Source organism: Cynocephalus volans, chromosome 8 (genome assembly GCF_027409185.1).
Source record: "Cynocephalus volans isolate mCynVol1 chromosome 8, mCynVol1.pri, whole genome shotgun sequence".
Taxonomy (NCBI): Eukaryota; Metazoa; Chordata; class Mammalia; order Dermoptera; family Cynocephalidae; genus Cynocephalus; species Cynocephalus volans.
In genome coordinates, this window is record NC_084467.1 from 16,733,786 (window position 1) to 16,755,663 (window position 21,878).

Consider the following 21,878-nt stretch of genomic DNA (forward strand, 5'->3'; position numbering starts at 1 on the left):
CGGTTACAGCAGAAACCACAAACACACACCTGCAGTCCAGGTGGACGAATGTGTCTGTCAACCCGACACACAGTACAACAACAACATTGGCATCTAGGCCTGGATCAGCCACACGACCTCAGACTGGCACGGTCCCATAAAGACACAGTGATGAGGGGCATGTTAAGGCCCCCAAGGCACCCCACTCGGGGTAACCAAACATAGCTAGGAACAATGAAATATGCCTTGCTGCGCCAGGAGTCACAGTCACACAAACACTGACACATGGTACTGTCACCCAGAGCGTACACACAGCAACAAGTAACACCCACAGTTACAGCCTCACAGGGAGCAGCAGACGCCCTGACACATGGAGAAGGCTGTAAGTGATGTGGCCCAGATGGGTGCATCCCCGACATGACATGCAGAGCACCACCACCAAGTTACAGGGCAACATTCACAATCCCCCCCAAAGCGGGCAGGGGAAGGGTAAAGTGCCCCGACAGTAGTTCACACACACACAGTGCCACTGCAGCCCAGAGCCACAGTGCCACCACGGGCAGTCAGTTCCGTGGACAGCTGCAGAAAGAGCCCCAAGGCCCGGGACCCCAGGGCAGGAGCGCGCCTGTGGCCTCCCAGAAGCTCACACACCCACCATGACCGAGCCTCGCACACCCGCCCCGGCTCGGGCACAGCTTGCCGGGCTCCGAGGAAGTCGAGCTGTCCCCGGTCCCAGGGACTCCCTCGGTCGGGCCGCCCGGCCCGGGTCCTCACCTGCCAGCCGGCCCCAGCAGGCAGCGAGCCCCTCCGCGGACGGCCGGGGGGCGCAGGGGGCCGCGGCTGCGCCATCCCGAGCCCGGCCCGGCCCCCGGCCCGGCCCCCGCCCCGGCGGCGCTTCAGCTGGCCCGGCCGGCTCCGGCCCGCGCGCGCCCCGGCCCGGGCCCCGCCGCGCCGAGCTCCGCGGTCCGGGCTCCCGGCGGCGACACCGCCTGCGCTGGGCTCGCCGGGCGGCCGGGCCGGAGGGGGCGGGGCGCCAGGTACGGGCGGCGCGGGGCGGGGCGGGGCTGCGGCGACCCGGGGCGGGGACACGGAGGCCCCGCCCCAGGCGAGGCCCGGCCCTTGGACCCCGGACACTGCGCCTGCGCACTCTGGTTGGAGCGCTGGGAGGTTTCGGCGCGTCTGGCTCTCCACGGGACCCTATCCCGGCTCTCCCAAGTGGTCCCCCACCCTTCCTTCTCCAGCTTGCCAGATGCTGGGTACCCCTCCTCAGGGCCTCAAGGGCGGGGTTCTTGAGACGGGCTGTGAAGCTGGGCAGGAAGAGGAGGGGGTTACCTTGGAGACGGAGGGCTTTTCTTGAGCACTTAATGCTGGGCCTTTCGCATGTCTCACCATCTCACCACAACCCAGGAGGTACAAATGTCATCCCCATTATACAGATGAGAAAACTGATTTCAAGAGGTGAAATAGCTTGCCCAAGACCACACAGCTAGGAAAAGGCCGAACCGGGAATCCAGGGAAAGGTCTGGAGCAGCTCTTTGGGGTCTCTCCCTTCCCTCCTCCTCACCACCCACTCAGAATGCTTGCCAGTGGCTGTCCTGTTCCCTACATTCCCTGCGCCCTAGCTGCCCCCCACCCTGAAAGAAACGGCCACAGAGCCTGGGGGGGGGGCTGCCAAGGTCTCATGGTATGGAAGAAAGGACTCAAGCAGACGTCAAGATTTGTGGGTTCTAGCTCAGAACTTCCTACAACTTGCTGAGTAGCCTTGAGTGAGTCCCCGCCATCTCTCAGTTTCCCCATCTGTAAAATATAAGACCTCTGCAGGCCCTTCCAGCTGACCCTGCAGTGTGTCCCTGGCCTGGTGTAGCTATTGTACAGCAGAGACAAGGCCAGGGCCTTGCCACCCCTCCTTTAGACAGATGTTGGGAAAGCGGCAAATGCTTCCTGATCTGTGGCCAAGTCAACACCAGCTGTTGTGAATCCTGCAGGGTTGGGGCTGCTCAATAGCTCAGCGCCCGACCTCTCTGCAGCTTCCCAAAAAAGCTGCCAGCAGCTGCCCACCACCCTCCATCCCCAGGGCCAAGGGCTTCTAGAAGGAAGGTACTCTTCCCTCCTTGCCTCCCAGACCTGGCTCTGGGTCAGGTTCTGGCCTGGGGAGCCAGCGGGAACTCCAGAGATGTATGTTCCAGACAAGGAGTAGCTTTGGTTTTAATAATTAACAACAGCAAATATTGATTTATGCAGCCACTTCCAGGCCTGAGCGCTTCCGGGCACCCATCAAAATGCAGCCAGAGAAACATCCATTCCCACACTGCCCCCAGGGGAGGCGAGACCTGCTTGCCTCACTGGAGATGTGTGTGTGCCAAGTGGAGTAGAAGGTGTGCACACACGGGCGTGCAGCTGTATGTACGTGCGTGTGACTCCAAGACTGGATGTGGCTGTGTGCACATGGACATAGTGTGTTTCTGTGTGTATGGGAATACCTGGTATGTGTATTTGTGCAGTTTGTACATGTGTATCTCATGCATGTGTACATGTGCAAGTCTCTGAATATATTTACAGATATGTGAATGTGTCTATGTGTTTGGTGCCTAAGACTATGTCTCTGTACATAGGTGTGGGTAGGCTGTGTATGTACGTGTGTGCAGATTTCTGAATCCCCAAGTGGAGAAACCCCTGAAAGGGACAGAGTGGGAGGTTACTGACTAGCTCAGTATCTGTACACACGTGGCTTCCCAAAGAGAAGGTAATGTCCCTTCTGGGTGTTCTGTCTAGCCCTGGAAATGTAATGATGCTGATAACAGTTTAGCTTCCCGATTTCTACTTTCCAAAGTACTTTCACAATCATTGTCCCACTGCAAGCTGGCAAGGTGGACAGAGAAGGAACTGTCACCTCTATTTTACAGATGAAGAAACAGAGGCCCAGAGAGGGGCAGGGATTTGCCCATTGGCACAGGGAGGTTACTTGCCCCTGGGACTAGTTCCACCTATGTTATAAATGTGCACAGTGTTAGGGGTACTGGGGGAGGAGGATGGAGAATGTGTCACCAGCCTGGGTTCCTTCAGTCCGCTATTGGCTTTCTGGGAACCCCAGATGAATCACTCAATCTCTCTGGGCCCTGGCTCCCTCCCCTGTCAAAGGAGAATGATCCACAGACTGTGTCTTGATTCTCGGGTGGGGGTTGGCTGTTGGGATGGGGTGGTTTGGAGCCTGCCTTCTGGGCTGTGTTGGCACAAATGGAGGCTTCTAGCTAGACTGGGTGGAGGCCAGGAAGTCTGAGGGGAGGTGGCTCAGCACTAATCCAAGAAGGCCAACCCCAGGCTGTCTGAGCAGGCAGGACCCGGGAGAAGGGCTGCTCCAACCCTCATTTCCTACGGGAAGACTGAGGCCCAGGGAGGAGAAGCTATGGTCCAAGGGCACACAGCCCTCAGAGAGGACCCAGGCCTCTTCCCCGGATGCTTAGGGGGAGAGGGGCTGGAAGCCTCTTTCATGAACCCAGCTGCTTGAGTGAGTGGCTACCATTGAGTCTCTCCCTTCCTGCCAAGCCCAAGGATCCACGTGGCCCAGTCTTGGGCTGTTGCCCAGGCAGAGAAAGCAGAAGAGGATCTCAGGAACCCTCTTCTGTTGCCACCAGCACCCCTACTTGGGACCCCCTTGGAGGTGGTGGTCCCACACAGGGACACCATTCCTTGGCCATCTGCCCTCCTGGCCTTGGAAAGGTGCCTGGCTCTTGTTCCAGGCCAGAGATCTGGGGGATGGGCCTGGTAGATACCCCCTCTGCTATTTCCTGGCTGTGTAACCTCAGAAAGACCACTTCACCTCTCTGAGCATCTGGATCTTCAATTAAAGAATGCCTACCACCCAAGGTCTGATGAAAAGACCAAGAGGCATGATGTCTGTGGACATGCTTCACAAATTGCCAATTCTACTTCAAAAGTGAGGACCTGGGCCGGCCCTGTGGCTCACTCGGGAGAGTGCGGCACTGGTAGCGCCGAGGCCGCAGGTTTGGATCCTATATAGGGATGGCCAGTGCGCTCACTGGCTGAGCATGGTGCGGACCACACCGTACCGAGGGTTGTGATCCCCTTACCGGTCAAAAAAAAAAAAAAAAAAAGTGAGGACCTATTACCCCATGTATTAAAGAGGACATAAGGCCAGGCACTGGTCACGCAGCCTACATCTAATCTGTGTGACTTTGGGCAAGCAACTTAACCTCTTTGAGCCTTGATTTTTTCATCTGTAAAATGGGACTAATAATAGTAGCTATTGCATAGTACTTATAGTTCAAGGGTGAAATGATATACTGCATGTAAAGCATTAAGTACTCACCTGGCACACAGTAAGTCTCAATAAATACTAGCAATTACTACTGGTATTTGATATTCTGCATAAGTTGTTCAGTTATTTATCTCTACTGGATGATGGCTGCTTGAGGGCAGGATCTCTGTCAGATTAGTAATCTGACAATGTTTGGCACAAAGCAGGTGCTGGGCAAACATTTGATTTGGGTGATAACAACAATAATAGCCTCATTTATAGGGCTCTTACTCTGCCAGATATTATGCATGGACTGCTCTATCGGTGTTCTTTCATTTAATCCTCACAATGGCCCTATGAAGTGGGTACTATAATTGTACCTGGTTTACCGATAAGGAAACTGATGGGGATGTTGATAATGAAGAATAGCTGGTCGGCCAGTCTATTCCCAGCTGTTATGCTCAGATTAGCCCTAAGACCCTCCCTACCAACAGTTCTGCAGACCCTGGTTCTACCTTTAAGACTGTACAAGGCCCACCCAGGGGTCAGGAGTGGTACCCCCCTGGGGGCTAAACCCCAGCAGCATCTACCTGGACATTTGCCTCTGCCCCATACTCATTCTTAGGCATCTCCCAGCCCTGGGGGGAGGTTCCCCAAACCTGGGGTGGTAGGTATGGAGGGGGGCACTTACCTTAGGGTACAGTGAAGCAGTATGGGAGGGAACTAAGTCCACTCGTGACAGGTCTAGTGCCTGAGGAAAGCGCTGGTTCTGCCCATCACTCCTCCTAGAAGAGAAAAAGAGTCTGAGGTCAGGGAAAGCCCCAGGTTGGGAGATTTAGGAACTCTGGGAGGAAGAGTCACTCTCAAGCTGGGGGATAGGAAGGGGGACAGATTTCATGGAGGAGAGGGTTCTGAGTTCCCCAGAAGAAGGGAGAAGAGGGGCTTCCTGAGCAAGGCTGCCAGACTGTCCCTCCCCAGAGATCAGAGATGTGGACAGGGTCTCCCTAAGCTCTCCATTAGGGTTCCAGCCAAGAGAACGTCCTCAGCCCATTCTGCAGATGAGTAGACTGAGGGAGGGGGCAGTGAGGGTTGCTGTAGAGGGCTGAGCCTCCTGGACTGAGCAGGGTACCCTAGCCTCTGTAGACTCCTCCCAGAGCCTTCAGGAAGACAGCAGCCTTAGGACTGAGAGGCCATCCAGGCTGCTACTAATACTAATGACAATAACGATAACTGACACTCATAGGGCCTATGCTAGGCCCTGTACTGAGCCCTCTCCAGACCTGAGGTCGTGGACTCCTCACCACGTGGATGAGGACCTGGATGCATGAGGGGTTCACACAGCCGGTCAGCAGCGGAGCTGGCATCTGCATGAGACCTGTCTGACTCCAAGCCCACACCCACACCCCTCCTTCAGGAAAGAAAGCAGGCCTGGTGAGGGTGAAGTCAGCTTCTGTCACCCTAGAAAGCTTGCCGAGGCCACCTCTGGGGTCAGGGTAAGGAAGTGCCCAGTGGCTCCTGGGATCCAGGGAGCCCAGGCCGGGTGAGCAGGCCTGGCTTCCGCCGGCTGCCTAGGGCCACCCTGACGTGGCTGCACCCCTGCCCAGGTCCCATCCAGCAAGGCTAGTCCCTGGCGGGTGAGTCATTGGGGCTGCCAGATGATCCTCAGTGGCTTACGGGGAGCTTGAGTCAGGCAGTGCTGGGACTGCCACGCCCCAAGAGGGGAAGGGCCCACAGGAATCTGGGCCAAGAAAGAGATCGAGGAAGTTCTGAGCCTCCTCCTGACTCCCAGCTCCTCCAGGAAGAGAAACGACTCAGGAGCCATCCACAGCCCTTCTTGGGCACCAGAGGCCTTCCCACCTCCCAGGGGTGCTGGCATCTTAAAAGAGGGGATGGGCACAGCCATCCTTAACCAAAAGGATGGATACGATGGCAGTAGCACTTCAAGCCGTGACATCAGTGTGGGGGAAGGATTCTCAGGCACTTATTGGCTATGTGAGCTTCAGTCAGTGACACAGCCCCTCACAGACTCAGTTTCCAAAAAAATTCATCACAGAGCCTGAGCAGCTCATAGGAACTCCCTCAATGAATACTTCCACATTCGTCCACCTACAGTAAACCCTGGTTCCCCAAGTTAGGGCCCCATTAAATATCTGTTGAATGAGTGAATGAATGAATGAACGTTGGCAGTGGGGAGTCTTCGAAGATTTGTGAGCAAGGGAATGTCCTAAACACAGGTTCCTGGGGATTTCAAGGTGTGCTAACATGGGGAGAGACTGGAGATGGGGTGGGGGGACTAGAGAGAGGCCCTTAGAAATAGTTCAGGAAAATTCCATTGAGGCTCCCATGGGGACTCTTTCTTGAGACCTACTATGTGCCTGGAACTGTGTCAAGCATATTCCACCCTCACTCCAGTATTGGAAGGTGGGTATTATTTATCCCCATTATTACAGAGGGAGACACTGCAGCTCAGAGAGATGAAGCCACTTCCCCTCACAAGTGGGTGACAGAGCTGGAATTTTAAGTCCATGTCCTTGACTGAGCAGGGACAGTGCCAGTGGGTGGAGAGCAGAGGTGGCCCAAGGGCAGAAAGTCCTGGGGTTGAAGCTCAAGTGAAGCTGGGTCCCTTGGTCGTGGGGCCCGCTGTCTTGGTGTGGCCTGGCTGCCGGGTGGAGGTGTTTGTCCATAATCAGGCCAGTCGAGTGGTACCTTCTGTTTGGCTCACACAACAGCTACTGCAGGTCAGCCTGGCAGCAGCTTCCTACACACTCCCCTTCCAGAACCCTCTCAGCCTCAGTTTCCTCCTGTCCAGGTGTCCGTTTCACTCAGGATTGCCCACATTGGCACAGGATTAGGGAGGCCTCTCAAGACAAGGGGGCTCTGGCTTGTCTGGAACTCTGTCCCAGGGCCCTCAGCTCTCCAGTTCCTGGTTGGCCAGAGTCCTGACCCTCACAGGCAATGCCCAGACCCCCACCCAGGCAACTCCACCAAAAAGCCACTGCTGAGGCCCTAAAGGGTAGGGGAAGGGAGGGGCTCCAGGATGGGGTCAGAGGAGGAAAGTGGAGGCTCTGCCCCATCCATCCCCAGCCCTGAAGGGCTAGAGAAAGGAGAGAAATAGCAAAAGCCACGGCCTACCCCAGGCCTTGCGTGATCTGGTTTAATACTCGCAGCTCCCCAATGAGGCAGGTGCACAGAAACTGCCTGCTTTCCACCTGAGGAAACTGAGTCTCAGAAAGTTGCATTAACTTGCCCAAGGCCACACAGTCAGTGAAGCAGAGCAGGCATTTGAATCCAGGTTTGTTGACTCCAGAGCCCAAGATCTGAACTTTATAACATGGACGGCCAACCCTGTGGACCCAGCAACATAGAGCCTTTCCAACCCCAACTTGGGGACGTGGCCCAGCACATCAAGTCAAGCCAGAGAGTAATAACACTAGTGACAACAGCAACGGCAGCCAGTGCTGACGCAAGGCTTACTCCTCATTTTTCAAAGGAGGGAACTAAGAAACAGAGAGGTTAAGTAACTTGTCCAAGGTCACACACAATAAGTGAAAGTCTGAGGATTTGAACTCCCCAACCCTCTGGGTCAAGGTGCTGTCCCTTAACACTACACTCTACTGCCTCCTAGTAAACAGTGAATAGCAGTTGCTCAACAAATACTTTTGAAGCAATGAATGAACTCAGCCTCTCACCTCTCTCCACCTGCTCTGTCCTCTGAGCCTTCCTCACCTCTCACCCGTCTCTCCCCACCTTGCTAGCCCACCCCTCCAATCCTCTTCTGCCTGTGGCCTCTGCAGACCTCCCCCAACTCGATCATCTTCCTCCCTCTTCATGAACTTCTCTGTCCATCCCTTTGTCTCCTATCCCACCATTGTCTCCTCCTGTTTCATTCACATGAGGGTCTCCCAAGTCTCTGTGCCCTCCCCACTTCTCTAAAAACCTTCCTGGCCCTTCAGCCTGGCTCAGCTTAAATTCTTTGCATTTTTCCTATACATGCAGCAGCTAGGAGGAGCCCAGAGCAGCCTGGGACATGGGGACTCTCCCCTCCTTTCCCTTGCCCTGCCATGACTGTAGTCATATCTGCACAGCACCCTACAGTTTACACAGGCATTGTTTCATGTGATCACCACAGTGGCTTTTTGAGATTGAACATAATCTTTTTTTCAGAGGAGAAAACGGCTCCAAGAGGTTAAGGGACAAGTCCATAAGTCACAAGCCAAGGCAAGGGCAGTGCTGATGTTTGATTCCAGCCCAGGGTCCTTTCACTACATACATCCCAGCTGCTCTCAACCCAGGCCCTCAGTTCTGTCACCTTGCCTCCTGCCCCCAGTGACCTCCCCATCACAGCACCTATCCCAGGTCCAGCTCCAATCATGCCTTGTCTGGCCTGGACACCTGCCCGCTGCCTCCTCCTACACATGAGGAAGCAGCAGCCAGAGAGGAGGCGACTTGCCCAAGGTCACACAGAAAGCCAGTGCCAACCTGGAGTCCAGGCCAGGTACATTCCAGGTTCACCTTCAGCCCTTGCGGCCACGTGGCCGCCAGCCAGCAGGCCCCAGCTCTCTCCCTCTTAGAGCACCCATCTCTCCCAGGGAAAGGGCGAGGCAGGGGTGTTGGTGGGGAAGGGCCTGGCTCCTGAGTGGGATGGGCCAGGCCGGAAACAGCAGCTGCTGACAGCTCCCAGGTTTCCTGGCAACTGTCACTGCACCTCCTCCCCCTCCCTTATCTTTGCATCGAGGTAACAATAATAATCTCACCATCAGTCGTGAGTACAGCTCTTTGTACTTTTCAAAAGCCCTCTTTATCTGCTCACTCCTGGGACTCTCGCAGGAACCAGAGAGGGAAATAAGGCATCATTAGGAACCCAAATTCCCACAAGGGTAAACTGAGGCTTGGAGAGGTTAAACCACTACCTCAAGATTACCCAGCAAGGGGGAACAGGTCAGGGTTGAGAACCCAGGCCTTCCACCAGTCCAAGGCTCCGATGCCACACCAGGGTGGGGGATCTCAGGAGGTTCCACACTCTGCAAAACAGCAGGGTCAGACCCAGGCATGGTGCGAGAGATCGGGAAGACCAAGGACAGGTGACCAGATGTCTCCCTGGGGTGCTTCCCACCTGTTAACCAGATGGAGGGTGGGCAGGGCAGTCCTGTCTTTTTCTCTTCTGGAGAACCCAACCCTTTCAGGGCACCAGAAGGGTGGCTGGGCTGTCCTGTGTGTGGGACTTGGCCCTTTGGCCATCCAGAGATAGCTGCCCAGGATGGGGATCCCCAGGTAGGCTGGCCCCTGCTGTCTCCCTCCCAGTCTCATCTCTCTACCTCCCCCCTTCCTGTCCTATCCCAGTCACCTGGTCCTAGCCTTATCCTGCCTCGCTGGGCTGCAGACAGAGCTCCAAACAAGCTGTGCTGTTTCACTCTCCTGAGCCTCCACATGGACTGTCCCCTCTGCTGGGGGCTCCCTTTTCCTTCTTTTCTGCCTGGTGAACCATTCATGCTTTCAAATTCAGCTTATACAGCTGAAGCTCTGGTGGCTAGAGCAGGTGACATGTGACCACTCAGGAAGGAAGACTGCGACTGGGAGCAGGGGAGCTGGACAGGTGACAGAACCTGAAGCAAGAGCTGGAGGAGGAACCCAGCCTGAGGACCCCCCCACCCCAGCACACACATGCTGGGAAACCAGATGGAGGGTGCAGGGGGTGCTGAGGAGGGACTCTGAACCAATGAATGTGAGCCAAGAAGGATTTGTAGGGGGGACCAGAGGACAGGGGCCTGAGCGGCTCAGGCCAGCCCAGCGCCGGCCACCAGAGGTTGGGAGGGGGAGGCGTGGATCCAGGTCCTTGGGTCTCCCAGGTCTCCATGGGACCAACTGGTTCTACGAACCTGGGGTGGGGGGCGAGGGGAAGGAGCACAGACCTCAAAGTGAGTAGGGCGTTGTGCAAGGCCCCTCCCAGCCACGAGCGTCGGGTCTGAGGGGATTCTAATCTCCTGAAACTAGAGCCAAGCGGCTGCCCTGGAACTGCCCGCTCCCAGGGGGGCCACAGAGGCCATTGTTTTCTGAGCTCAACCATCCGGCACTGCCCTCCCCCTTGCTTGCCTCTGTCCCTCCCAAGGTGCCAGGGAAGGTGGCCGGGCCAGCCAGGTGAGCAGGTTTCCACAGGTAGGCCCAGGGAACCTGGCCCCCTCCTCCCGAGGCAGGGGCCTGGGCAGCTTGACACGGGTCTGGGCCACTCCTTCCCCCTTTGACCTCTGCCAGGACTCGAGAGAGAGCAGAGGGTGGGGAGAAGGGGAGGGAGCCACTGTTTGTTGGTTTAATCCTTATAACAACAACACTGAGAGGGCTGCTGCCTTCACCCATTTCACAGATAAGGAAGTAAAGGCTCAGCAAGATTTCAGTAAGGGCTGGGGGTCCCACAGGTACCAAGTGGTAGAGCTGGCAGGGTCCCTGCAGGGAAGAGGAGGAGGGGGCCTCCAGGCTACAAGCTGGGCAGAGGGGGTGAGCAGGAAGGTGGCATGTGGTGCCCTCCCCTCACCCCACACTGGCAGAGTGCCGAGACACCCGGATCCCGGAGCTGGGCCAGGCAGTGGCCTCCTGAGCAAACAACAAGTTGGCAGCCCGAGAGGAGGTCACGGGACTGGCCCCCACCCAGGGGCACAGCACCTGGGGACCGGGCCTCCCATCCACCCCTTGCCTGCCCTGCACCCAGGTGGCCCGAGCCCTCATCCTCCTTGCCTCCCCGTGGACTTCTATGTAGACTGACTCCTCCCTGCACCCGGGACAGGGAGGAGAAGTGAATCTGAGATGACCCAGCCATGGGGCTTCTTCTTGCAAGGGAAAAACAACATTTGCTTACCCAGCCCAGCACTTTACAGTTTCCAAACTGCCTTCACTGTAGACCCTCATAACAGCCTCCCAAGGAACACACAGCAGGTAACATTATCTCCATTCTACCCAAGGAAAACTAAAGCCCAGACAGAGACAGTGACTTGTCCGAGCTTCCACCTTTGAAGTTTCAGCCCAGCTGCTCTTCTCCTTGCCCACATTGGCATAGGACACAACTCCCACCATGGGCCTGCCACACGCTACCCCCACCCTTAGCACCCAGGGCAAGGGTGGGCCAGCGCGCCCTTCCCAGCACCCATAGGCCCACACGCAGTATTGTAGCCGCCTGCACATTCTGTCTCGCCCCCACCCCTACACTGACCTCATTGTCCCCCCCAGCCTCTGCAGCCCGGGGGTCTCCCTTCCCGGAGTGCCGCGCATTCCTTTGCTCACTTACCCACTTGATCTTCTGCCCACTCCCCACTTGCCTTTCATTCCTGTGCTCAGTCATTCATTCAGAACACACGTCCTGACGCCTGCTCTGGGCCAGACAATGGTGTGGGGTGTTGGCATCACAGTGGGGTGAGCCAGGCCTCCCCCCAACAAAGCACAGCCCCAGTGATACCGACCTGGACTGTTCTCTAGCTGTTCCTGGGGCTCTTCTGGCCTTAGCACCCAGACACTGAAACCTCCAGTGCCGAGTCCTTGTTTAATCCATTCCTTCCCCTCCGCACCAGCACTACATGGGGCTGGAGCTTGGGTTTGCCGCCTCATGGGCTCCAGGCCAGGCTGGTGAGCAGAGGTCCCTGCCTCTTGGGACTCCCTGGATGGGGTGGCCACCCAGGCCAAGGTGAAACCCCCATGGAGAGAGACAAGGTCTCCATCTCCTAACCAAAGACAGCAAAGAAAAGCCCTGGCTCTGCCTCTAAATCGCTGTGTGTTCAGGATTAAGTTGCCGTAACCTCTTCAAGCCTCTGACATCCTGCGGAGTGTGAATAGGAGAGAAACTGGAAACTGAGTCCATCAAGGACTGGTTGGAAGTGGAAGCCTGGAAGAGAGCTTTTCTCTCTGGAGGGGGCCTAAAACTCCTCCAAGTCACTTCTCTGAGCCTCAGTTTCCTCATCTGCAAAATGGGATAGTGATATCTACATTGCAGGGTGTTGCGTGCAACAAATTAGATACTACATGTAGAATCTGACTAGCCTAGAGCTGAGTATACAGTAAGTACTCAATGAATTACCGGCTCTTGCCCGGAGAGGCAGTACAGCACCGGAGTGTGGGCTCTGGAGCCATACTGCCTGATTCCAATCTTAACACGGCCACTTAACAGCTGTGTGACCTTGGGAAAGTCAATTAACCTGTCTGAGCCTCAGTTACCCCATCCACAAAATGGGGATACCAACAGTGTCAGCCTCTGAGGGTTGTCACGAGGATTAAATGAGTTCATATTTGTAAAAAGTGCCTGATAAACAGTAACCATGAGCCTTTCCCTGTCCTCCCTTCTCTTCCTTCTTTCCTGCCTCTGTAGGCTCCTGAGGACTGAGGCAGGACTCCTAGGGGAAAGTTGTGAGAAGGCAGACTAGAGTTCAGCACGGGAAACAATGGGAGAAATGGAGCGGCCCCAGAGTAGAACCACCAGCCGTGTAGGGTGCTGAGCTCCCAGCCAAGCAAAGGCCGAGTGAGCCTCTCAGGGGTGCGGTCGCGTAGATCCTGAGGTGTGGGAACGGGAGGAGCGAGGGGCTTGACTAGATGGCCTCCCAGGTGCCTCCCATATTTGGAATTCTATGCCTCCTGATACTCTAGGATCCCTGTGGCCAAAGGTAGAGGCAGTGGATGACTTCCCACGACTTTGAGGAACTGGACTTTCCTGGTTCTGCTGAGACACAGACATTGCTACCACTTCCTTAGAGGGCTGTTTGGCCACAACTATTAAAGATTAAAACGAGCACACTCTTTGGCCCAGCAACTCTGTTTTTAGGTATTTATTTTCCAGAAATACTTACACAAATACACAAAGATATGTGAACAAAAGACATTCGATGCAGCAGGGTTCGCAATAGCTAAAATCTGGAAGCCACCCAAGGTCCATTAAAAGGAGGTTGGCTAAATACATCAAGGCATCTGCAGACCATGGAATACTACGCAGCAACGACAAAGAGGGTCTTCAGGCTTGACAGAAAAGGGGTTTGAGGCATACTGTTAAGTGAATAAAGCAAGTTGCGCACAACAAAAATCTTATGTGTAAAAATTTTAAATTACATGTAAAAGTTCACATGGGTTGTCTCTGAGCAGCAGGACCACTAAGAACTTCTGCCTTCTGTGTCAAGTATGTTTCTGTGTTGTTTGGGTTTAAATAATGAGCACTCATTATTTTTGTACTCAAGAAAAAAAAAAAAAGATTTAAAAAAACTGAGCACTTACTAAGTCAGCTCTCTGAGGACCTTTACCTTTTTCAGGCATCTTAAGGAGTCTTCTCCCCTTACTCCAAGAAGGAGAAGCTGACACCATGACCAATGTCCCCTAGCCAGGAGAAAGAGCTGGGCTATAAACCAGTTCTGGCTGACTCCAAAGCCCACATTCTTTCCCCTACACTAGGCCCTAGGCAACCTGCTCTGAGGGCCAGGGAAGAGAGAAGGCAGGACAGAGGCGGCCCAGGCAGCTGGGCACAGGACTGTGTCCTGGGACCTCAGCCATCACATCCTGGGAGCCAGGCCAGCTGTGGTTAGCCTGTGCAGGGGCAGGGCTGTCTCCCTCATTTGTAAATGCAAATACAGGCTCTGCTCCCAGCTGCAGCTCCATGCCCTGAGCTGCCCCAGGCTGGCAGGTGCCCAGCCCCACCCCTGGCACTACCCTCCCAGGCCTCAGGGTCACCAGGCAGGTGGGCATGCGCTGGCCCAGGCCCTTCCTTAGTTATTTAGGCTCTAAATAACTTTCTGTGTTGATCAACCTGTTTCTGGAATGTGGTGTTGATGAAGGTCACTTGTCACCTTCTCAGTGAGAGTCTGGAATGCTGATGAGCACACCTGCATGTGGTGGGTCAGTGAACAGACCTGGAAGTCAGACCGAGCTCCGTTCAAATCAAGCTCTAGCTATGAGGCCTGGGGTGAGTCACTTCACCTCTCTGAGCCTCAGCTGTAACATGGTGTTGATAATTCCTCCGCGCAGGGCTGCTGGGAGAATTCAATGCATTGACGCAAGTAAAAACACTTGCGAAGCTAGAAGCCACCTTGCATGTGTAGTGGGGGTTGTGATCCTGCAAGTGTGTGCACGGGGCATGTGCGTATCTGTGCCCATGTGGAGTGAGCAAGGGTAGGTCCTGGCTGAACCAGAGAGCCCTGCCCTACAGAACCATCCGGTGGGTGGCCAGTGTCTGACACTTGTTGGGAGCCAGCGCCGAGCTTTCTGCAGCTCTGCCTGGTGATGGGAGAGGGTGTGTGTGACTCTGTGGGTGAGAATGGAGACGGGAGGCCTGGCAGGAATGTGACGTGGATGTGGGAAAGAAGGAGCTCACGTCTGGGGTGTGGGTGGGTTTGTGTGCGAGCGTGTTTGGATCTGATCACACCACCCACCTGCCTGACAGCCCCCGATGGCTTCCCACTGCATGCAGGATGGAGACGTGGCTGCCTCACGTGGCCTCCAGGGCCCTGCGTGTCTGCCTCCTCATCAAGGGCCTCTCTTCTCCTTCTCAGTCTCCTTTCAGCTCCTCAAACCCATGGTGCTCCAGGCCTTTGCACACACCATACCCGCAGCCCATTACACTTTCCCCATCCTCCCCCATCACACCTTGAGTGCTATGCTTTTATTCAGTGTTTCTGGAGCCTCCTCCCCAGACAGGGAGAAGCCGCCCCCACCCTGACCAGCTTCCCCAGAAGCCTGTTCTGGACCTTCACAGATTCATCAGCTTGGTTTGCACATTTCACGCCATGATCATTAGACCTCTATCAGTCTTTCCCTCTAGAAATGGAGCTTCCTCAGGTCAGGACTGGCTCTGTTCAGGGGCCTGGCACATAGTCGATGCCCAGTTATGATCTTCTGCATGAATGAATGTGTACACACGATTCTGTGTTCCTGACTGAAGCTGTCTGTACAAGGGTCACGTCTATAAGAGTGAGTAGGGAAAGGTGTGTGTGTGTGTGTGTATGCATGTGTAAGGGGTCATCTCACTGAACCTCTGGCCTGGTGGGTGGGTGAGCTGGGAATGACCAAGGCATTTCAGGGCCAGTGTCCCAGGGCAGCTGGGATAAGAGGGGGAGCAGGGATAAATTCCTATGCCTCCCTTGACTCCAAGCCCCTCCTAAAATGGTCAGGCCCAGGGTCTGTGTAGCAGGCCTCAGCATACCTCTGGGCAGCAGGGCCAGCCAGGTGGGCTCCAGGCCCCTGTCTTCTCAGCTACCTCCACCTGCTGCCATGAGATGATCTAGAATGTTCTAGATTTGGGGTAGGGGAAAGAGTCCTGTTTCTGCCTCATGTTCTTCACAGTTACTCTGCCCTCTGCCTGGACCATCTTTCCCACAGCCAGCTTCTTCCCATTTAGGCCTCAGAGAGGCCCTCCCCTGATACCCTGGGCAAAGGCAAGCACCTTCACACCCACCTTGTCACTACGCATTACCCATCTGAAACCACCTTATTTGTCAGCTGGCTCATGTTGCATCTGTCTCCTGCACCGAGAGGTAACGTGCATGAGGCAGAGACCATGTTCTCAGGTTCCCTGCTGTCCATGGACACTAGTACCCAACACATGGTAAGGACTTGATAAGTATTTGTTGAATAAACAAATGGCTATGGGAAGACTTGAAAGAATCCTGTGAGGTGAATATTGCCCCTGTTTGCAGTCGTGGAAATGCAGGTTCAAAGAGTTTAAGTCTCTAGCCCAAGGTCACACAGCAAACATCTGGACCAAGTCAAACTTAGGGACGATCTGACTCCACTAGAACCCCAGCACATCAGAGCGTATCAGAGTCAATCTTCCCATTTCATAAGTACGAAAATGAGCCTCAGAGAGGAAGAGTGATGTTTCTCCAGGTCACCTGGGCCCAAAATGTTTGTTCCGTCCTGCAGTGATTTGAAACAGCTGCCCTGAGGGCCGGCCCGTGGCTCACTTGGGAGAGTGCGGTGCAGATAACACCAAGGCCACAGGTTTGGATCCCTATATAGGGATGGCCGGTTAGCTCACTTGGAGAGCGTGGTGCTGACAACACCAAGCCAAGGGTTAAGATCCCCTTACGGTCATTTAAAAAAAAAAAAAAAGGGAGAGTGGGGTGCTGGTTTTGAAACAGCTGCACTGTTACGTTGGGTCAGCCCTTTAAATGCACCTCCTCACTGCCTCTCACTCACCTGAGCTGGGGGCTACTAACATCCCCGGTGCACAGAGTAAGAAACCGAGGCTCAGAGAGGTGAGGGACTTCCCAAGATCACCAGCCAAGACTCAGTGCCAGGCCTGTCAGACTCCAAAGCCAGCATTCCCAGGGCCAGTGTCAAGGCCAGTGCCCACAGCCGGGGAGTGTGCTCACGCGTAGGCCGGCCTCACCTCCCCGCAGGCAGTGAGCTTCCAGAGGGCGGAGTCCTCACACAGTAACTGCACCCTCTGCAGGCCCAGCACGCGACACCAGCAGCAGTAATGGCCATGGCAGCATCTACGGGGCATTCCTCTGCACCAGGCCCTGGTTTTAGGCCGTGGCACACGTGATCTCATTTAATCCCCCACAACAGTCTGCAGGGTAGTACTTTTATTGCCCTCATTTACAGGTGAGGAAATCGAGGCCCCCAGAAGTCACCCAACTTGCCCAAGTCACCCAGCCAACCAGTGGTGAGGCCGCGCCCACAGTCCAGGCCTGGAGTCTGGGCTCGAGGCTTACACAGCACTGCATCAAGAGCACAGCGCGGGGCTCAATGAGCACTTGCAGACTGACTGTCAAAGAGCAGTTTATGCAGCAAACTGGGGTAGGAGCAGGGGTGGGGGATCATGGGCCCTGGCAGGCCTCTGACCATGGTGACCTGGGGCTTCAGAGCCCTCCAGGGCACCCCGCAAGACATCCCAACAGAGTTTGCAGGGACACGATCCGGCATGACCTGCCTCTCCTCCCTTCACCTGCCAGGCCCAACTTGGTCCTGTGCTTGGCACCTGCCACCACACGCTTTTCTTTTCCACATTGCTAACCTGCCACCTCCTCTTCCTGGAACATTCTCTTGGCACTGGACCTCCCTCCCTGACCACAGACACAGACACACATAGCCACTTGGCCCACTTTGACTTCTGCATCACCTCCTCCAGGAAGCCCCTGATTCCCAGGTGTGGGATGGAGTCCCTTCCCTGACCTTTCAGTCCCCCCACCCTCAAGCCTCCCCCATCAGCACTGGTCACTCCCATTAGAACCACCACTTTCCTTATTTCCCTCTTTAGACTGTGATCCCATGAGAAGAGTGGCCTTGGGGAGGCCCATGGCTCACTTGGGAGAGTGTGGTGCTGACAACACCAAGTCAAGGGTTAAGATCCCCTTACTGGTCATCTTTAAAAAAAAGGGGAGAAGAGTGGACTCGTCTGCTAGTTCCACTGCCATGTCAGCAGTGTCTAGCTCAAGGTTTGGTCCTCAGAGGACATCCCTACACTCACTGCTTATTGAACTAATCTGATGAATGAATGAATGACTGTCTTGGGGAAGACCCTGAGCTCACGAAAGCCTTTATAGGATCTGGGATATTAGACACGTCCCCTCCTTAACCATCTCAACCCAGCCACCACAGTGCCTGAAATTCTGCCACTGGAGAGTCTCTCCTTGGATTGAGTCTTTTCTCTCAAAATGCAAATACTTAGAAAAGGGAGAATATCCACCGAGTATACACACTGGACTCATTTCATTCTAAGCAACACTGTTTCCATTGTTATGGACAATCTGAGGTTCCGAGAGGCCAAGTAGATTGGGTAAAGCCACACAGCAAGCAAGGGAAAGTTAGAGTGTGCACTCGAGCTCTGGTCTACCTAACTGTACAACCTAAATCCTTCCATGCAACACCCTAGACAAAGGGACCAGAGTCCCTGAGCATCACCAGGATACAGGGGCAAGCAAGGCCAACCAAACAAGGGACCTCAGAGCTACAAGAACCCTCTCTTCATGGTGCCAAGGACGGGCATGAAGAGGGCAGGACTGTGCATGAGTGAGATGAGGACTTACTTCCCAAGATCATAGAGCAAAACAGTGGCAGTCCCAGGACCAAAACCCATCTGGGGGGATTTTCTCTTGTCTCCTGAAGCTATAGGGGATCCTTCCTGAAAAGGGAGGGTCCTTCTGTCTGGGACCCCATCGAGGAGCCCCTGCAACCCAAGGGGGTGGCCTTCCTTAGAAGGGGGCATCACCTGGCCCCATAGGAAGATAGGGAAGGACAATGGAAGGGGCCGTGGCTTCAAAGCCTGCAATAAACGAGCTGCATAGAGGATGGAAGGTAGGAAGATCGGATGTGCGGATTGTTCAGCTCAGAAAGTGCAGACTTGGAGAGACATGATCCCCATTCTTATCTCACTGAAGGGCCACCGTGGGGGTGGGAGACCCCAGAGGGTGCACCTATGCCCAGGCAGCTGGCTCTAAGTAAGGAAGAGCTTTCAATACCCATCTGAGCTGCCAGCAATGGAACGGGCTACTTCAAGAGTAGTGAGCCTCCTACCACTGGGAGTTGTAAGGAAGTCAAGCAGCTGCCAAAGGTCATGATAGGCTCAGCCTAGGGACGACGGGCTTCAAGAGGTCCATGAAGTCACTGACAATAAAGGTGCATTTTTTCATGTTCTCACTTATTTGTGGGAGCTAAAAATAAATAAATGAATATACAAACAAATAAATGGTGGAGGTGGGGAAGAAGACACAACAAGCACAACAATTCCTTGAACTTGTTAAGACAAGTGAACAGATATGATGTTGATGGGAAGAGGGGGGAAGAGGAATTGGTGAAGGGACACGATAATCAACTACACTATATATTGATAAATTAAAATTTAAAAAAATAAAATGAAATGAAATAAAGGTGCATTTTTCTCAGGAGGCTCCCAAAAGCCTTTTCTAACACTCAAAGGGGTCATGAACCAAAGGAGGGGTCCTTTGCTAAGTGGGAGGCCACAGGAGGGTAGCTCAGAGGTCTCTTCCACCTCCAAAGATTCTAGAAGGTTCATATTCTCTGATTCTGAGATTTTACAAAGCCAGAAGTCTGAGACTCAATGCTTCTGTGTGTCAGTCACTGACATATCCAGACTCCTACCCTGCCTGCAAGACCCTGCTCAATTTGGTCCCTTCCTCTCTCTCCAAACCTACCTGCGACTTCACTCTCTCATGCCCAGCCACACTGGCTTCCTCACCATTCCCAGAACGTAGTAAACTCATTCCTGCCTCAGGGCCTTTGCACCTGCTGCTCCCTCTGTCTGGACACCTGCACCTCCCACCCCACCAGCTCTCCCCAGCTCCTCTCCTTCTCCAGGTTTTAACTCATTTGAAAGGCCTCCCATGACCCCTTCATTCTCCAGCCATACAGCACAGGGTGACAGGCAAACTGGAGCTGGGCTGCTTAGGTTCATATCTCAGCCTTGCTAAGAGACCTTAAGCAGGTTACTTAACCTCTCTTTGCCTCCATTTCCTCAGCCCTAAAACAGGAATAATAATGGTACCTGCCTTGTGGGGATTGTTGGGAGGATTAAATTCATCAATATGTGCAAAGTACTTAGGGACACAGCCCAGCACGCAGTAAGTTCCAGGTAAGGTCCAGCTGATAAGTCAGCACATAACCTTGTTTTAAAATTCAGCACAACCATAAGAGTTTGTCTTCTTGTCTATTTACTTGTAGTCTGTCTCCCCCATTTCCCATTTTACAGATTAGGAAACGTGAAGCATAGGGACTGCGCCTGTCTCATTTTGTGCTGAATCTGCAGCAGCTAGAATCATGCCTGGCATACAGTGGGTATTCAGTGGTTACTTGTGGCTGAATGAACAAATGATACATAAACGACCACATCTCCATCCACTCTGAGGTTCTTCACTGCCTGCCAGGAGCTTGTGCGTCTAAGGTTCTATTTCACTCTGCCTCTGCCCACCCTCATCCCAAATGACCCCAGATCAACCAAAGTCCCACTCTCTCTCAGAAGTGGCCGCTAGGATGGGCAGGCCAACAAGTTGGAAAGCTGTCCCCAGTGGGACCCCTCACCCTGGAGGGCCTGGGAGTGAGGCAGGAGCTGCCTTGGCATTTGCCTTGGGAGACCCCTACCTAGAGGTATGGTGGCAGGTGTGGGCTCAGGAAGCAGCTGCCAGCTCCCCTGACCTATGCTCTGCCAGCTGCCCACCAGGGGCCTGCCCACCAGATGCATAATAGAAGAGGAGGCCCAGCAGGCTGTGCCTGCCTGGCATTTCAGAGCCACTAATGAGGCTAGACTCATGCATCCTGCAGCAGCACACAGGCCTCCAGGGCCTCTGGCTCAGTGATCACCAACAGGAGCCACCTGAGGACAGGGGCCACCCACCCAAGCCCACCCCTCGTCACAAGCGGCAACATCCAGGAGAGTGAGGGCTAAAGGCCTGGGCTCGGGTTGATGTTGTGGTCAGTACTGGTTCTCCACTCACTGACTGCATGCCCCTGAGCCAGCCACTTCTCCTCTCTGAGCCTCAGTTTCCTCATCTGTAAAATGGGGATGCACAGTGATAGTCTCTCTACTCTGTAAGGCTGTTGTCAGGATGGAATGAACTAATTCAGGTGAAGTGCTTGGCCCAGGGCCTGGGACACAGGAAGTGCTCCATATATGGGAGCCACTGGTACTGATACTGTCAGGAGGAGACATCTCAGTGACCAGATGGCCCTCCCAGCAGGATGCTCGGGCCTAGGCAGGGACTCCCATTTTGGGGGCATGCGGGGCCACTTCACTCTCCCCCCTCCTCCCTCACCCCATAACCAAGACTTCCCTGATTTCTGCAGCTTCACCACCATTTCTGACCAAGGTCCCTTCCTCAGAAGGAGAAAGACCTGGATTCAAATCCAGCCCTCACCAGCTGATTGACTTTGAACCAGAGCCTTTACCATTCTCGGTCTTGGTTTTGGCCTCTAAAGTGAGGCCCCTATGGTCAACTTGAAGGACCAATGTCATGATTTAATGAGACCATCATAGGAAAATGCCAAGCACACCATCAGCACTTAATCCCTGTAGGGTTATGCCTCCTCCCCACCAGGCTCCTAGTTTTAAGGTCAAAGTTGACTTCTCAGAAGTATTTTCAGACCTTCCCCCGCTCCCTGTACAAGTCTACCTAGCCATCCCTCCACCCTGACACTTCTCCACCCGCCCTCCATTTGTATCCACCTCGAATGTCCAGCCCCCATTCTAGGACTTCTGGGTCCCTTAGGGTTGCAGAACCAGAACCATCCACTGTCTCACTGGCTCCCAACCCTCCCACTGGGCCTCCTTCCTCTTACATTTGCACACCCACTGTGAGCTCCTCCACTGCATATAACCTGCTCACCAGGACAGGGTTAGGTAGGGGAACCCAGCCATGATCACGCCTGGCCTCTACCAGGCCTCATTGCTCCCTTGATCCAAGCCCCAGCCTCCTAGTCCTTTCTCTAAAAGGTGTGGGAAAAATCACAGCCCCTCCAGGAAGCCCTCCAGCCTAGTGACAAAGTTTTACTTTTTCCACTCTCTGGACCATTCAATTCCATAAACATTCATTAAGCATTTACTAGGCATGGGTAGCTGTGCAAGACCACCGGAGGACAGACACATGGGAAGAGTACAGCCTGGCCTTCACGGGGCTTGTGCTAGAAAATGGGGCTTAGTCAAGCACAAAAGTAACTCAAGCAACCCACACTTTCA